Source organism: Miscanthus floridulus, chromosome 10, assembly GCF_019320115.1.
Source record: "Miscanthus floridulus cultivar M001 chromosome 10, ASM1932011v1, whole genome shotgun sequence".
NCBI classification, from domain to species: Eukaryota; Viridiplantae; Streptophyta; class Magnoliopsida; order Poales; family Poaceae; genus Miscanthus; species Miscanthus floridulus.
In genome coordinates, this window is record NC_089589.1 from 103,625,994 (window position 1) to 103,638,031 (window position 12,038).

At 44.2% G+C, this 12,038-nt stretch overlaps 2 long non-coding RNA genes across 6 annotated transcripts; both read left to right on the forward strand.

The window, feature by feature from the left end:
* The first annotated feature begins 438 nt into the window (after window positions 1-438).
* LOC136486919 (uncharacterized) lies at window positions 439-6,389 on the forward strand. 4 transcript variants are annotated; one of them, XR_010767067.1, is made up of 6 exons: window positions 439-900; window positions 1,157-1,220; window positions 2,563-5,502; window positions 5,722-5,781; window positions 5,912-5,997; window positions 6,081-6,389. It is a non-coding gene; the product is annotated as an uncharacterized lncRNA (long non-coding RNA). The 4 variants fall into 4 exon arrangements; XR_010767065.1 differs by having other exon boundaries at window positions 1,157-5,502; XR_010767066.1 differs by lacking the exon at window positions 439-900 and having other exon boundaries at window positions 907-1,220.
* A 3,013-nt stretch (window positions 6,390-9,402) lies between these two features.
* On the forward strand, window positions 9,403-11,698 carry LOC136485222 (uncharacterized). Of its 2 annotated transcripts, XR_010766370.1 has the most exons (4): window positions 9,403-9,916; window positions 10,016-10,059; window positions 10,592-10,690; window positions 10,758-11,698. It is a non-coding gene; the product is annotated as an uncharacterized lncRNA (long non-coding RNA). The 2 variants fall into 2 exon arrangements; XR_010766369.1 differs by having other exon boundaries at window positions 10,592-11,698.
* The last annotated feature ends 340 nt before the right edge of the window (window positions 11,699-12,038 follow it).

The window sequence follows — 12,038 nt, forward strand, 5'->3', positions numbered from 1 at the left end:
GTTAACTGGGTCCTTTGGTCGGTCGGCATATTGGATTGGGCATACGCACCCAACTTTTCCTTGATTCGCCGCCTACAATTTCGATCACGACTAAAGTTTCTCAAAAAAAAACAATTTGGAGGACTAAAACGTCATGGCGCCCTTCTCTGGCTTAGGGCGTGTTTAGATCCAAAAATTTTTGGGTTTTGGGTACTGTAGCACTTTCGTTTTTATTTGGCAATTAGTGTCTAATTATGGTCTAATTAGGTTTGAAAGTTTCGTCTCGCGATTTCTCACCTAACTGTGCAATTAGTTTTTTTTTTCGTCTACATTTAGTACTCCATGCATGTGCCGCAAGATTCGATGTGACGGGTACTGCGCAAAAATTTTTGGTTTTTGGATGGAACTAAACGGGGCCTTAATTGGCGCCTAAAAATTTTGGAGAGGCCCACTTGTCAGATGAATTGAGTAAAACCTAGCCACAGCCACTCGCCGCGGCCTCCACCCCCAGTCCGCCCAGCACGCTCCCCCGGTCCGCCAGCCCCAGTCCGCCGCCCCCACCCCCAGTTTCCCCGGCGCGCCGCCCAGGCCGGCGGCCCTTCCGCTCGCTGCCCAGGCCGGCGTCTCCCCGGCGCGCCGCCCAGGCCGGCACAAGCCTTGGTACCGAGCACAAGCCCCGGCACAAGCCTTGGTACCGAGCAGGCAGCCGCAGCACTCAGGGGCGGATCTGTTGCCCACCGAGCAGGCAGCACCCGAGGGGCCTCTCCCATGCCCGCGCTGCCGCTGCCGCCCCGAGGGGCCCTATCTGGAACAGCTGCTCCGACGGCCCCCTCTGACGCCCGCGCCGCCGCTGCTCAAGGGGGCCTATCCGGAATGCTGCCCCGACGGACCTCCTCAGCTGGCGTGCGGTGACTGCACGAGGTGCCCCCCTTCTCTCTCTCACACACTAAACCTCCTCAGATCCGCGCCCCCATCCCCTCATGGCGTGCGGTGGCGATTGCAAAGGCTGGTTCCACGGGAGCCTTCTCCAAGGCCAGGTTTAGATGTGTATAAACCTGCGGTTGGATCTGGCTTTTTTAGGGATACTGGATCTGGCATCTCGCCCAATGTGAGCAGCGTAGCAATTGCAGACAGTCATTTTCTTTAAATTAATCATGTTTTGCTTTTGTATATGTAGTGTAAATGTTCGATGGTATTCTACCGAGAAGGCCTAGGTTCAGTCCTGTCTACCATCTTTTGCGGTATGATCTGTAAAATACAAGAGAAAAATCACCTTGATGCAGTTTTGTGTAAGATTTAAAGAAAAACGACAGTCACATACTAGAGAAAAATCACCTTGCTGTTGTTTCGTATAACTCATGTCGGACAAAGCAGTAGTTTTTAGACTGAACTCACTTATTTCCCTTTTGTATGAACTCTTAAGACAGTACAACAAATTTATTTACACATGACCTTTGAGTTATATTGATTGCAGAAAATTTCATTGTATATGGTCATACGTTTTTTGTTTATGATGATCTCTACTATGCAGTGGTCATACGTTTTTTGTTTCCAACCAAATTACTCTGATGTTCCATTATCAGTGGCCTATTTCATTAGTAAGTTGGTACCCTTGTCCATCAGAAATCATGAAGGCGTTCTAACATAATCTAAGTCCTTAACTTATCTTGCAAGTTGCCTTATGCGTGATGGAAAAGGCCATTGAAGGTGGCACATAAGATGGCTAACCTGAAACTGCATGTTGCTTGATGCTTTTGCCCAACTAAGAACTTAGCATTTTTTTATTTAAAAAAAATGTTGAGCTTCTGATTATTGCCCAATTAGGATAATTTATCCCTTGCTCTAAAAGATATGACACTGCAGGCAGCTGCAGTGTTCCTGATTATTACTCTTTATCTCTGCCGCCTGCAGTGTTCCTGATTATTACTCTTTATCTCTGCTGTGATGACATCTGATGGTTGGCATGTGATAAAATTCGTAGTCATTTCAGTGAGTGATGAAATATGTAGAGAATACGATATAGAGTCACATGATACTTGAATGGAACATATGATTGCACTTAATATATATTAACTCTGACTAAAGCATAGTGGGTCTGCTGAAGTTAAAATATCATATCACATTATATACATTAACTCTGACTATAGCATATTGTATTTCAAGGTTTATTATTGTATAGTTGTATGGTTTCATAGCCTTCACCTGAGCTAGTGATAAATTTGGTTCTTGGTTGGCATTACTATTAGTTTTGGTGCTTTGGTTTCAACGTCGTCATCGTACATGGCCAAATTTCAAAACTGATCCAGTGAACAAGCCAAATAATGCTCAACAAAATAAAAGAGTCATATAGCCAAATAAAAGTAAGCCTATGGATCATTTGGAGATCCATCCTGTTTTGCCTTTTCGTGGTTTTGGTCCTTGCAGAACATGCAGCATCTCTGGTCCCCTTTTTATATCCTTCATATATCGTTTGCAATAGATAGAGATTATATTGCTAGCTAGCACAACAGCATATATATATACAACCAATGATCTGTTTTATTTTATTTTGCATTTCTGTTAACGCATTCACACTCCACGCAGGAGAAACAAGGGATAGCTGGGCTTTGGATTCTGTAGCTGCATGCTGTTGGTCCCACTACAAGAATTCTGTTAATCCATGACGAAAAATTTCCGTCATGGATCAACAAAAAACCGTCACAATGCAACATCTGTGATGGTTTTAGATATCGTCATGGATTGAGCGTCATGGATTAACCTCCGTGACGGTTTTCCAAAAACCATCGCAGATTAATAGAATCCATGACGGTCTTAGACCGTCACGGTAGAGCCCGAGGCCTAGTTAGCCCAACCCAAGCCCATTTTCTGTGACAAAAAATAAACGTCATGGATGAATTGCCACATCATCATGTATGCTTACATGGCTTCTTACATGGATAATGACAAGGATGATGAAGTGGATGATTATAGCAAATACAACAAACATACAGCCCATATAGATGAACGGCTTATTTTCAATTACATAAGAATCACAGGTCATAGTAACATATGGTCTGAAGCCAAAATACATGTCTGAATCATTGCGAAGGTAGCTATAGTTACGGAATGACCTACTCCTTAATTAAAAAGCAAAGGACCAAGGGTGTTCATCTCATCAATGGCATCAAAATCTCCATCTCTTCTAGCTGCGTGCCTCATGCTGATTTTCAACACAAAGCAGAACTGCACATCGCAAAAAAATCTGTCAGCAAGGCTGCAACCTGCAAATGAACAAAACACAAAAGAATTAGTAGCTGGACAGAGAATGAATGATATGAAATCACTACAATGAGACATAAGGTTACAGCAAAACTTGATTGCTACTTTAATCTTTCAATGGACAGATTATAGGCAAGTACTGAAAACTGAGCATTAGAGCATATCTAAATCAAGTTTGATATTTGCAGCCCTGTTTCATTTCTATTAGCTAGGTTTCTTTTATCTTTTAATCCAAAAAAGAACACAAAAGTTATACAAATATATCCAGCTAGAAATTAGAACAATATATAAGCAGTGCACCCCATTCTATATAAACACTAGATTGTGTTCATCACCCTGCTGATTAGATTTTCATAAAGCTCTGGTAGAATAACAGTTCATAAAGCTCAGGTAAAAATATCATAAAGCTAATAAATCAAGATAACGTTTACAATAACAGTTCATTTTTAAAATATGCATGTAGTGGCAAATTGCTGCCATGTTTTGGGAATAAACCATGGAGAAAGCTCAGGTAGAACAAAATTTGCGTATTGTTTTTGAACTAACTAAAAATCCCAACAAAAGATATTGGCATTGCTCACCTGAGATAAGAGCCAAGCTGTTGTGCTGCTGTCCACCAAGTTTTGCACAAGAACCAGAACTTTTTAATCTGGTTCATCCATAGCATTAGCCACTAAACAGAATGTAACTAGTCGCTCTGCAGTAAATCAAGGAACAGTGACAGAATTAGGAGTTGGTACAGATACGTATACCATGAATTATAAGTTACTGCAACTGAAAACACACAGAAGTCTGCATTGCTCCGAACAGCTAGTAATCGCAACAGAGACTGAACACTAATGTTTGGTCCCTAAGTTAACACAATTCAGCTGTTCAAAATAAGTTAACACAATTCACCCCTAATAATTCGGCACCGGAAATGGAGCAAATACACTCAATTTCTTATCTTAATCTCATTTTCTATCCTCTCTGCAAGCAATTGGCACTAGGCACAAAACACTTACTGCACAGCTGCCACATGTTCTATAAGGTGCATTGCCCTGGAAAATTAGAATTCTGTAGCAGCATGTGCATTGCTTAAGGAAATGACTGTGTTCTAACAGAGCAGGATCATGACTAAACAGAGTAGGACAATTTCAATGGGCTATCTATATTGAGTAACAATTGAACAAGACAAGGCAGTCAGCTTATAGACCAAATGTTCCAAGCCACAATAATATTATCCAAGAATGATGCAGCTTCACATCTAACATGTAAAAAGCTAGGAATACAACTGGTAACTGAAACTACATCCAAACTGATTGGAAAGTAGACATGGTCGAAGCAGGTAAAAATTCAGCATTTCCTGGAATGTGAAACACCAGATTTTTAGAAGTCCGTCTGCAAGCTCTGACCATTGCTCTGGTTGAGCACAACCTGCAGATATCAGCGTCATGGCACTTGGATTCAGTCGGGTTCCCTCGGCCCTCAGGCCCTAGCACGCAGATCCCCACCACCGGCATGCTAGTGCTATCAACGCCAACTGGTGGACGAATTGGTTAAAAAGAATAAAGGTGGATATAGGACCAGATGCCGCAACACAAGAATCACCTGAGCACCACGACCTGGAGTGAGAACCCAGTGGGCGGAGCGCCATGGACAATACAGTCGAGGAACCACTCGCTGCTGGCCTTGACGTGGGGGTGGGACTGCTCCACGCGCTCGATTGCCGCATCGAGCTCCTGCGCTCTAGGGTCCGGATCCCGCAAGAGCTAGGTGGGGGTGCCGCCCTCAGTATCCTCCGCGTTGAGGACCTGATCCACCGAGGGTTGGGGTGGGGGCGGCGGCTGGGTGCGGTGGCGTCCATGGTCTTCTGTGCGCCGTCCCAGGCCTCCGCCTCCTCCATGCCGAGCGCGAAATCCGCGTCGGCCTAGGTGAGGACGACGACTAGTGCAGAGGAGGAGACAGTCGGGAGGGTCTGGGGTGAGTAGCAGCGGCTGTTGCGGTGAAGGGAGGCAGCAGGCACAAGGGGTTAGCTCCTTTTATGTATGTTAGTGGGTATTGGGCTTTGGTCAGGATATTTAGAGATGTGCCCTATCTGTGATGTTCTCTGAATCCGTCACTGAGAATCTGTCATAGATTGAGAGGTTTCTTGTAGTGTCCTTACTGTCAATGGGTTCTGCATGTTCCAGGCCTTAAATAAATAACTGATAACTGTGAAGATGTTATTTCCCTAGAAAATGATTTCAACCAAGAATTTCAGAGAAGCTACAAAGGTGTGATAAGGTGTGAATACTGAAACTAGTATCTAATCTTCGGTTACTGTATTCTTGAACAAAAGTAAATAATCAGATATGCTTTAGTTACTGTATTCCTGGTTTTACTGGTGTGAAGCCAGTCTGAATCTTTTCGTTTCACTTGATATAGTTGTCATTGCTGCCTGCCATGTCTTTTTTTTTCTACTCCATCTTTGAATGTAAGTGCTCTTCACAATTATTTCTGCAGATCCATGGATTTGAGGCGCCATGGGCCAGCAAGTTCTCGATGAGGTGTGTCCCAGCGAAGGCAAGTTTGCTAACCCCTGTAAAACATAACTCTATTTGATTATTAGTACTTCCAGTTTTAGATGCAAGCTAAAAACTGATGTACTGAATGCCATAAATCATGACTTTGATGCCATGACCTGTCTCTGCAGGTTTCCTTGTGGCTAAACCACTCTCAGTATTGCGAAATAACTAGAAGAGATGGAGCTCAAGTTTATTCTTTTTCAACTCCAAATCTGTACAACTACTGCACTCATGAATCTAAGAACTTAGGATTTGGATCTCTAGTTTTCATTGATGGATGTAATCTTTTATTTGCAGGTGGGAGGTAATGGCTAGAGGTGGCCATGCAGGAAGCAGTTGGATGGAAGTGCGCATGGCTAGTGCATTATTTTGGACATCCTAACTAGAGATGAATGCTTTTGTTAAGACTTAAGTGATGAATTGTAATGAGTGCAAGCAAACTATATGAGATGTGAACTGTGCAACTAGTGCAAACATCTATGAGCTATGTATTATTCTATCTTGATGGCCAAACTGCCTTGATGTAACTTGTTTCTCCAAGTTGTGACTTATGGATATGATATAATTGTGAGCTATGATGAGCTTCATTGTTATGATTGTGTATTGTCCAATATGGATTTGGTGATTTTATGGTTAATTGATTGTATGTTTGATTGTATGATTAGTACTGATTGAGGTTAATGAATAATTATGCTGCTAATTTCTTGTATTGATTGCGTCTTACAGTTGGACGTTATATAATGTTAGCGTCTAACTATTGGTCACTATAAGTATGTACTTGGCGTCGAACAGTCGGTCGGTATATCTTTAACGTACCGTTGAACGGTCGGTCGCTATAATTAAGGTCGGACGCTATAACTTATAGCGACGCCACTTATACCCACGGGTCAAGTCGGACGCTATATGTATATAGCGACCTACCGTAGGTCTCTGTACTGACTTATAGCGACCTACCGTAGGACGCTGTAGATAGGCTGTGGTATAGTGATAAACAAGGATGAAAAATCATTAGTATCACACAAGCTTGATCAGAGCCCCCACACAATCACCACGCCCTGCTCGGCAAATCTCAATCAACTCCAAGCCGACTAGATGACAACAATCATGCCAGGAGTAACAAAAAAACAAAGTCGCCACTCTCCACTGACATAAGGAATTATACTGGTTCAGGCCGAAGCCCTACGTCCAGTCTCAGAGAGAGTTCGAGTTCGTGTTCCTCGGTTGAATGCTCTGAAGTTCTTACAATGTGGTGGGTAAGCTAAGGGAAAGACGTAGGAGTGAGGAGAATGAAAGTCTGAATGGAGTTTCTCAGGTTCTGTCTCGTTGGAATGGAGGCCTGGGTCCCCTTATATAGAGTCTCGGGGCCAGGTTACATATGGAGACAACGGTTCTCCTGACCGAGTGGTCGTGAGCCCAAGGTAGGGAGAAATAAGTAAACTTGGCCTGCAAGCAAGCATGTCTTGTCCTGGAGTTAGCGCACGTTCTGGTATGGTCATCAGCGTGGTCTTGCTGCACGTCGCGACATGGCATGGCATGGCGTGATGCTATAGTGCCGGGGTGGTTCACCAACGGTCATGTACGCACGTGGTCTTGTCGTGGCCTTTGTCATTGTCTCCTGTTCTCCTGATGGCGTTGTGGCGACAGTGTAGGAGTAGGTAGCCACTCCTGGGTTGTTTGTCGCCTTTGCAGGTCGTGATGCCGATGGCCTCGTCCCCGCATTGTGAGGTCGAGGCCTCCGGTGGCCCGGTCAGTCTTGAAAGTCAAGGCCTAGGTTGTGCGCCATCCCGTAGTGGGTGGGGCCGTATGTCCGTCTTGTTTGGACTGGATTTGGGAGGTGCAATGTCGTACTAGTCGTCACCGCCCCGCGGTGTAGTCTTGTCAGAGGCATGCAGGGCTACACGTCAGCCCCTGAGATGGTTGTCCTTTCAGTCCTGGCAGAGTGAGCGGATCGTGCCTGTCCCTGTCAGGGTTGGCCTACATGATGGGTCTGATCTCCCCCCGCTCCTTCCTAGGGGTCGAGACGGGAGAGAGGTCGTGCGGTGCTGCGTAGCATGCAGTGGAAGGAGAGAGGTTGTGACGGACCCTTTGTGTTAGCGTTCGGGCCAGGGCCTTTGAGGCCTAGACAGGCTGCAGCTATTGCCAGTTGGGCCACCGAGAGGCTAACTAATCGGTATCTTAAGATACCCGGGGTATCACGATCCTGGCAATTATTATTATTATTATTATTATTATTATTATTATTATTATTATTATTATTATTATTATTATTATTATTATTATTAAAATTTGAATTTTTTAGAACCATCCAAAAGTGTGTTTTTGAGAGGTCTCAACAATTTCTTGTGTCCCGCTTTATTTGCCGCCAGCGCCCTCCAAAATTCAGCTCCCACACATATAGGGCCATGTTTAGATTGCAAAAAATTTCAACCCGATGAATAGTAGCACTTTCGTCTTATTTGGTAAATATTGTCCAATCGTGGACCAACTAAGCTCAAAAGATTAATCTCGTGATTTCGAACTAAACTGTGCAATTAGTTATTTTTTTTACCTACATTTAATGCTCCATGCAAGCGGCTAAAAATTGATGTGATGGAGAGAGTGAAAAAACTTGGAATTTGGAGGTGATCTAAACAAGGCGTAGGTACCGTTTAGTTCCTAAAATTTTGCAAAATTTTTCAAGATTCCCCGTCACATCAAATCTTTGGACGCATGCATGAAGCATTAAATATAAATAAAAAATAAAACTAATTACACAGTTTAGACGAAATTCACGAGACGAATCTTTTAAGCTTAATTAAATTATAATTGGACACTAATTGTTAAATAACAACGAAAGTGTTACAGTATCATTTTCTAAAAAATTTCCGCAACTAAACGAAGCCATAATCCTAAAATCCCCCCGGCCCCCGTCGCCTCAAGTCCGAATTGAGGGCCTAGCCGCCCAAATCCACCGTCTAGTGCGTACTAATCGATCCCCTGCGCAAGATCCCCACCCGCCCGACAAAAACTCCTCCGCTCAACCTCCCAAATCCCTCATCGCCCTACTCCCCCGCCGCAATTTGGCACACCACCCCACCGCCATTGGAGCCGTTACAGTGGCTACCCCCTCCATCACGCTGCAAAGGCGGCCCTCTCTACCAGGCCTCAGCGTCGGCATAGGAGATTGGATTTGTGCTCACATGTTAATTTAGGCATCGCCGCCCAATATTTCGCGGTGTGCGTGATTTCATTAGTTTCATGCCTTCCTCGCTCACTGTGAAAAGAAAAAAAACCTAACAACACATGCTGCCCACTTCCATCCCGCGCCTAAAATTTACCTGGGCCGCGTTTAGTTCGGCCCCAGATTTAGCGCCGCCCAAATTCACGGCACTGTTGCGGCGCTGTTGCGCACTGTAGCGTTTTGTTTTTATTTGGTAATAATTGTCCAATCATTGACTAATTAGGCTCAAAACGTTCGTCTCGCAAAGTACAACTAAACTGTGTAATTAATTTTTGATTTCGTCAACATTTAGTACTCCATACATATACCACAAGTTTGATGTGACGGAGAATCTTCTTTTTGCATAGTGTCAAATTCTAGAATTTGGATGAACTAAACGTGGCCCTGGCTCCGTTTCCACCCAAAATCAGCGCCGCCACGGCTGCGCTTTCGTCTCTCCTGCCGCCGGCGCTCCTCAATTTTTCTCCCCGTCCAGTCCTGCGATTGGAATCGAGCTCGCCCGCCTGCCCTTCCCTCCCAAATCGACTCTCTTTATTCTCCAATCCCACCCGCAGTTTCTCTCCCACCCGCTCGCCCCCGGTCCCCTAGCCCGCTCACGCTCCCCACACCCACAGGCTTGCCCACCCCGCTCGCGCGCGACAGGAGGCCGCGCCGGCGGTGGCCCCCTCCCGGCGAAGAAGCCTCCTCCCGGCGGCTTCCCTGCTCGGCCCCCGGCCCTCCACCCCGCTCGTTCCCCGGCCCTCACCCTGCTCGCGAGGAGGCATGGCGGCCCCTGCTCGCGCCTCCACCGGCTCGCCCACCTCGGCCCCCTCCCTGCGAAGAAGCGACGGGCTGCGCCGGCGGTGGCCCCTCCCCAGCGAATAAGGAGCGGAAACAGGCGCCGTCGACGACCTCCCTCCCCCCACGCTGCTAGGTACAAGCTGCTCTCCGATGTCCCCCCTGTGAAATCTTCCTTTTTTCTGGTGCTTGTGTGCTTATGCTTCCTCTGGGCCTTCGTGTTTGATCCGTGCAGGACGTGAGCAATATCTGGGAGAGTGGGAGGTCCCCGACCATCAGGTTCATAAGATCCTGCTTCCAATTTCTTATCTGCATAGATGTGTTAATGTTGTTTGGGGAATTTTTTTTGGATTTAGTTTGATGAGCTGTGCTGCGCAGTGGTTTTCCTGATCCATTGCGCAGAGGGCAATGCCAATACAACCAATATTCTGATGATACATCTCACAAGATGTACATCTAAGTTGCGTCAGTTACTAGGTGTACATGTAAGATGCATCAGTTACTAGATGTACATCTCACAATATTCTGATGATACCTGCTGCTGCTTTCAAGCTACTGGAATATGATAGATTTAAATTCATGTGTAAAGCATAATGCTAGAAAATATCTTCAATGTATAGTGGACTGTGGTTTATGAAAAAGGCTTGCGCTCTCAATATGCCTGTCTTTTCTGAAAAGGCCTGTGCTCTCGATATGCTTCTCAGCATTTGTAGTCATCTTATGTCATGATTTTTTATGTTATGCTTCTCAGCATTTGTAGTCATCTTATGTCATGATTTTTTATGTTTTGATATACCACTTATATAACCAGGTGTCCTACATGTCTCGATCATATTTCTTCATTGATGTTTAGCACCAAGAGTACATTGAAGCCCATATCCTTTCAATCCTTGGCACATTCTGTGCTCAGGTGACTCGAAAACAAATGACATGAACTCTTTCTTATTTAAAGAAGTAAATTGATAATTGTGTTGCAGGCTCCTTTTCCTTCAGCCGCAAGCTCTCCGACACTGCTGGCCCCTTAAATATGAAACTGGGAAAGTATATGTTACTGCTAATTGATACTCCTGAGGACACCATGTCTAAAGGTATCAAAGTTCCTATAATTTCTTTGCTTATGAGTCCTTTCCAAGATTCGCTACAGTCCTAAGTGTTGACTGTGTATGACCATGTTAAGTCCAAGTTTTGTGTTATTTCCAATATAGAAGCATGTTTGGAATTCCCACTAGTGTTTTAGTTTACACTATATTGACCAATTATGGAAGCTAATATCCCCATGAGAACATCGCATTTTTATGTAACCGCCTACTATCTAACTGTAAACTTGTGGCTATCGATGTCGGATGTTGTGACTAGACAATTGGCGATGCATTCTTGGACAGGGAAGGAACTGGGTTTCAGTCTGAAGTGAGTTTTGAAGATCAACAGATAATAGTTATGTTTGGCTCATAGTTGCAGGGATCAGCCGTGTGATTGAATCCTACAAGGCTCTTAAGTACTTGGATGTTTGGTCATGTCCGCAGGATAGAGGGACAGCTGCGAGCAAGTGCCTGTGCAGTTTCCTGCTGGCTGTAAGTTGAATTTCTATGGCAGTTTGCTGGAATCTGATCCATCTGCTGACATTGTTGTTTATCTTTCTCCGTCAAAACCTATGCAAGATCGAGAGGCTGTAATGGATGCAAACCGTGACCAATATTCAAATACCCAATTCAATGTGCATGTGATTTAGTGTGTAGATAGTAGCGCCAAAGCCCTTGAAATAAGTTGTCTGATATATTGTGCCAATGCGGCAAGTGTATTCAAAATGTACAGTTTAATAGACTGTTGTCAGTGTATTGTAGTTCTATTTTTATCCGCATCGCTTGTACAGATATTTTTATTTTGGCGTTGTATCAAACATGGATATAGTGTTTCTTTTGATGTCTTGTGCTACAATACTGCTCCCACTTGGAAGAATCGGGGGAATGTCAGCTGCTTATTTTCCAGTTTCACGCCACACACATTTGTAACTAGGGACAAACATATATAGTGCTCATAAAAAAGCATGTCGATTATGCATAAAAGATATATAAAATTTCACTAAAAATTGACTATAACATTGAAAAATAACACCAAATACATAGTTAAGTTTATCCTATGATAGCATTAGCTAAATATATCATTCCTACATACATTATTGCTTTTCCGATGCAACTTGATAAAATTGACATGCTTAACAATTTGGTTAAGTTAAAATATAGATATGTTTATATCACGTT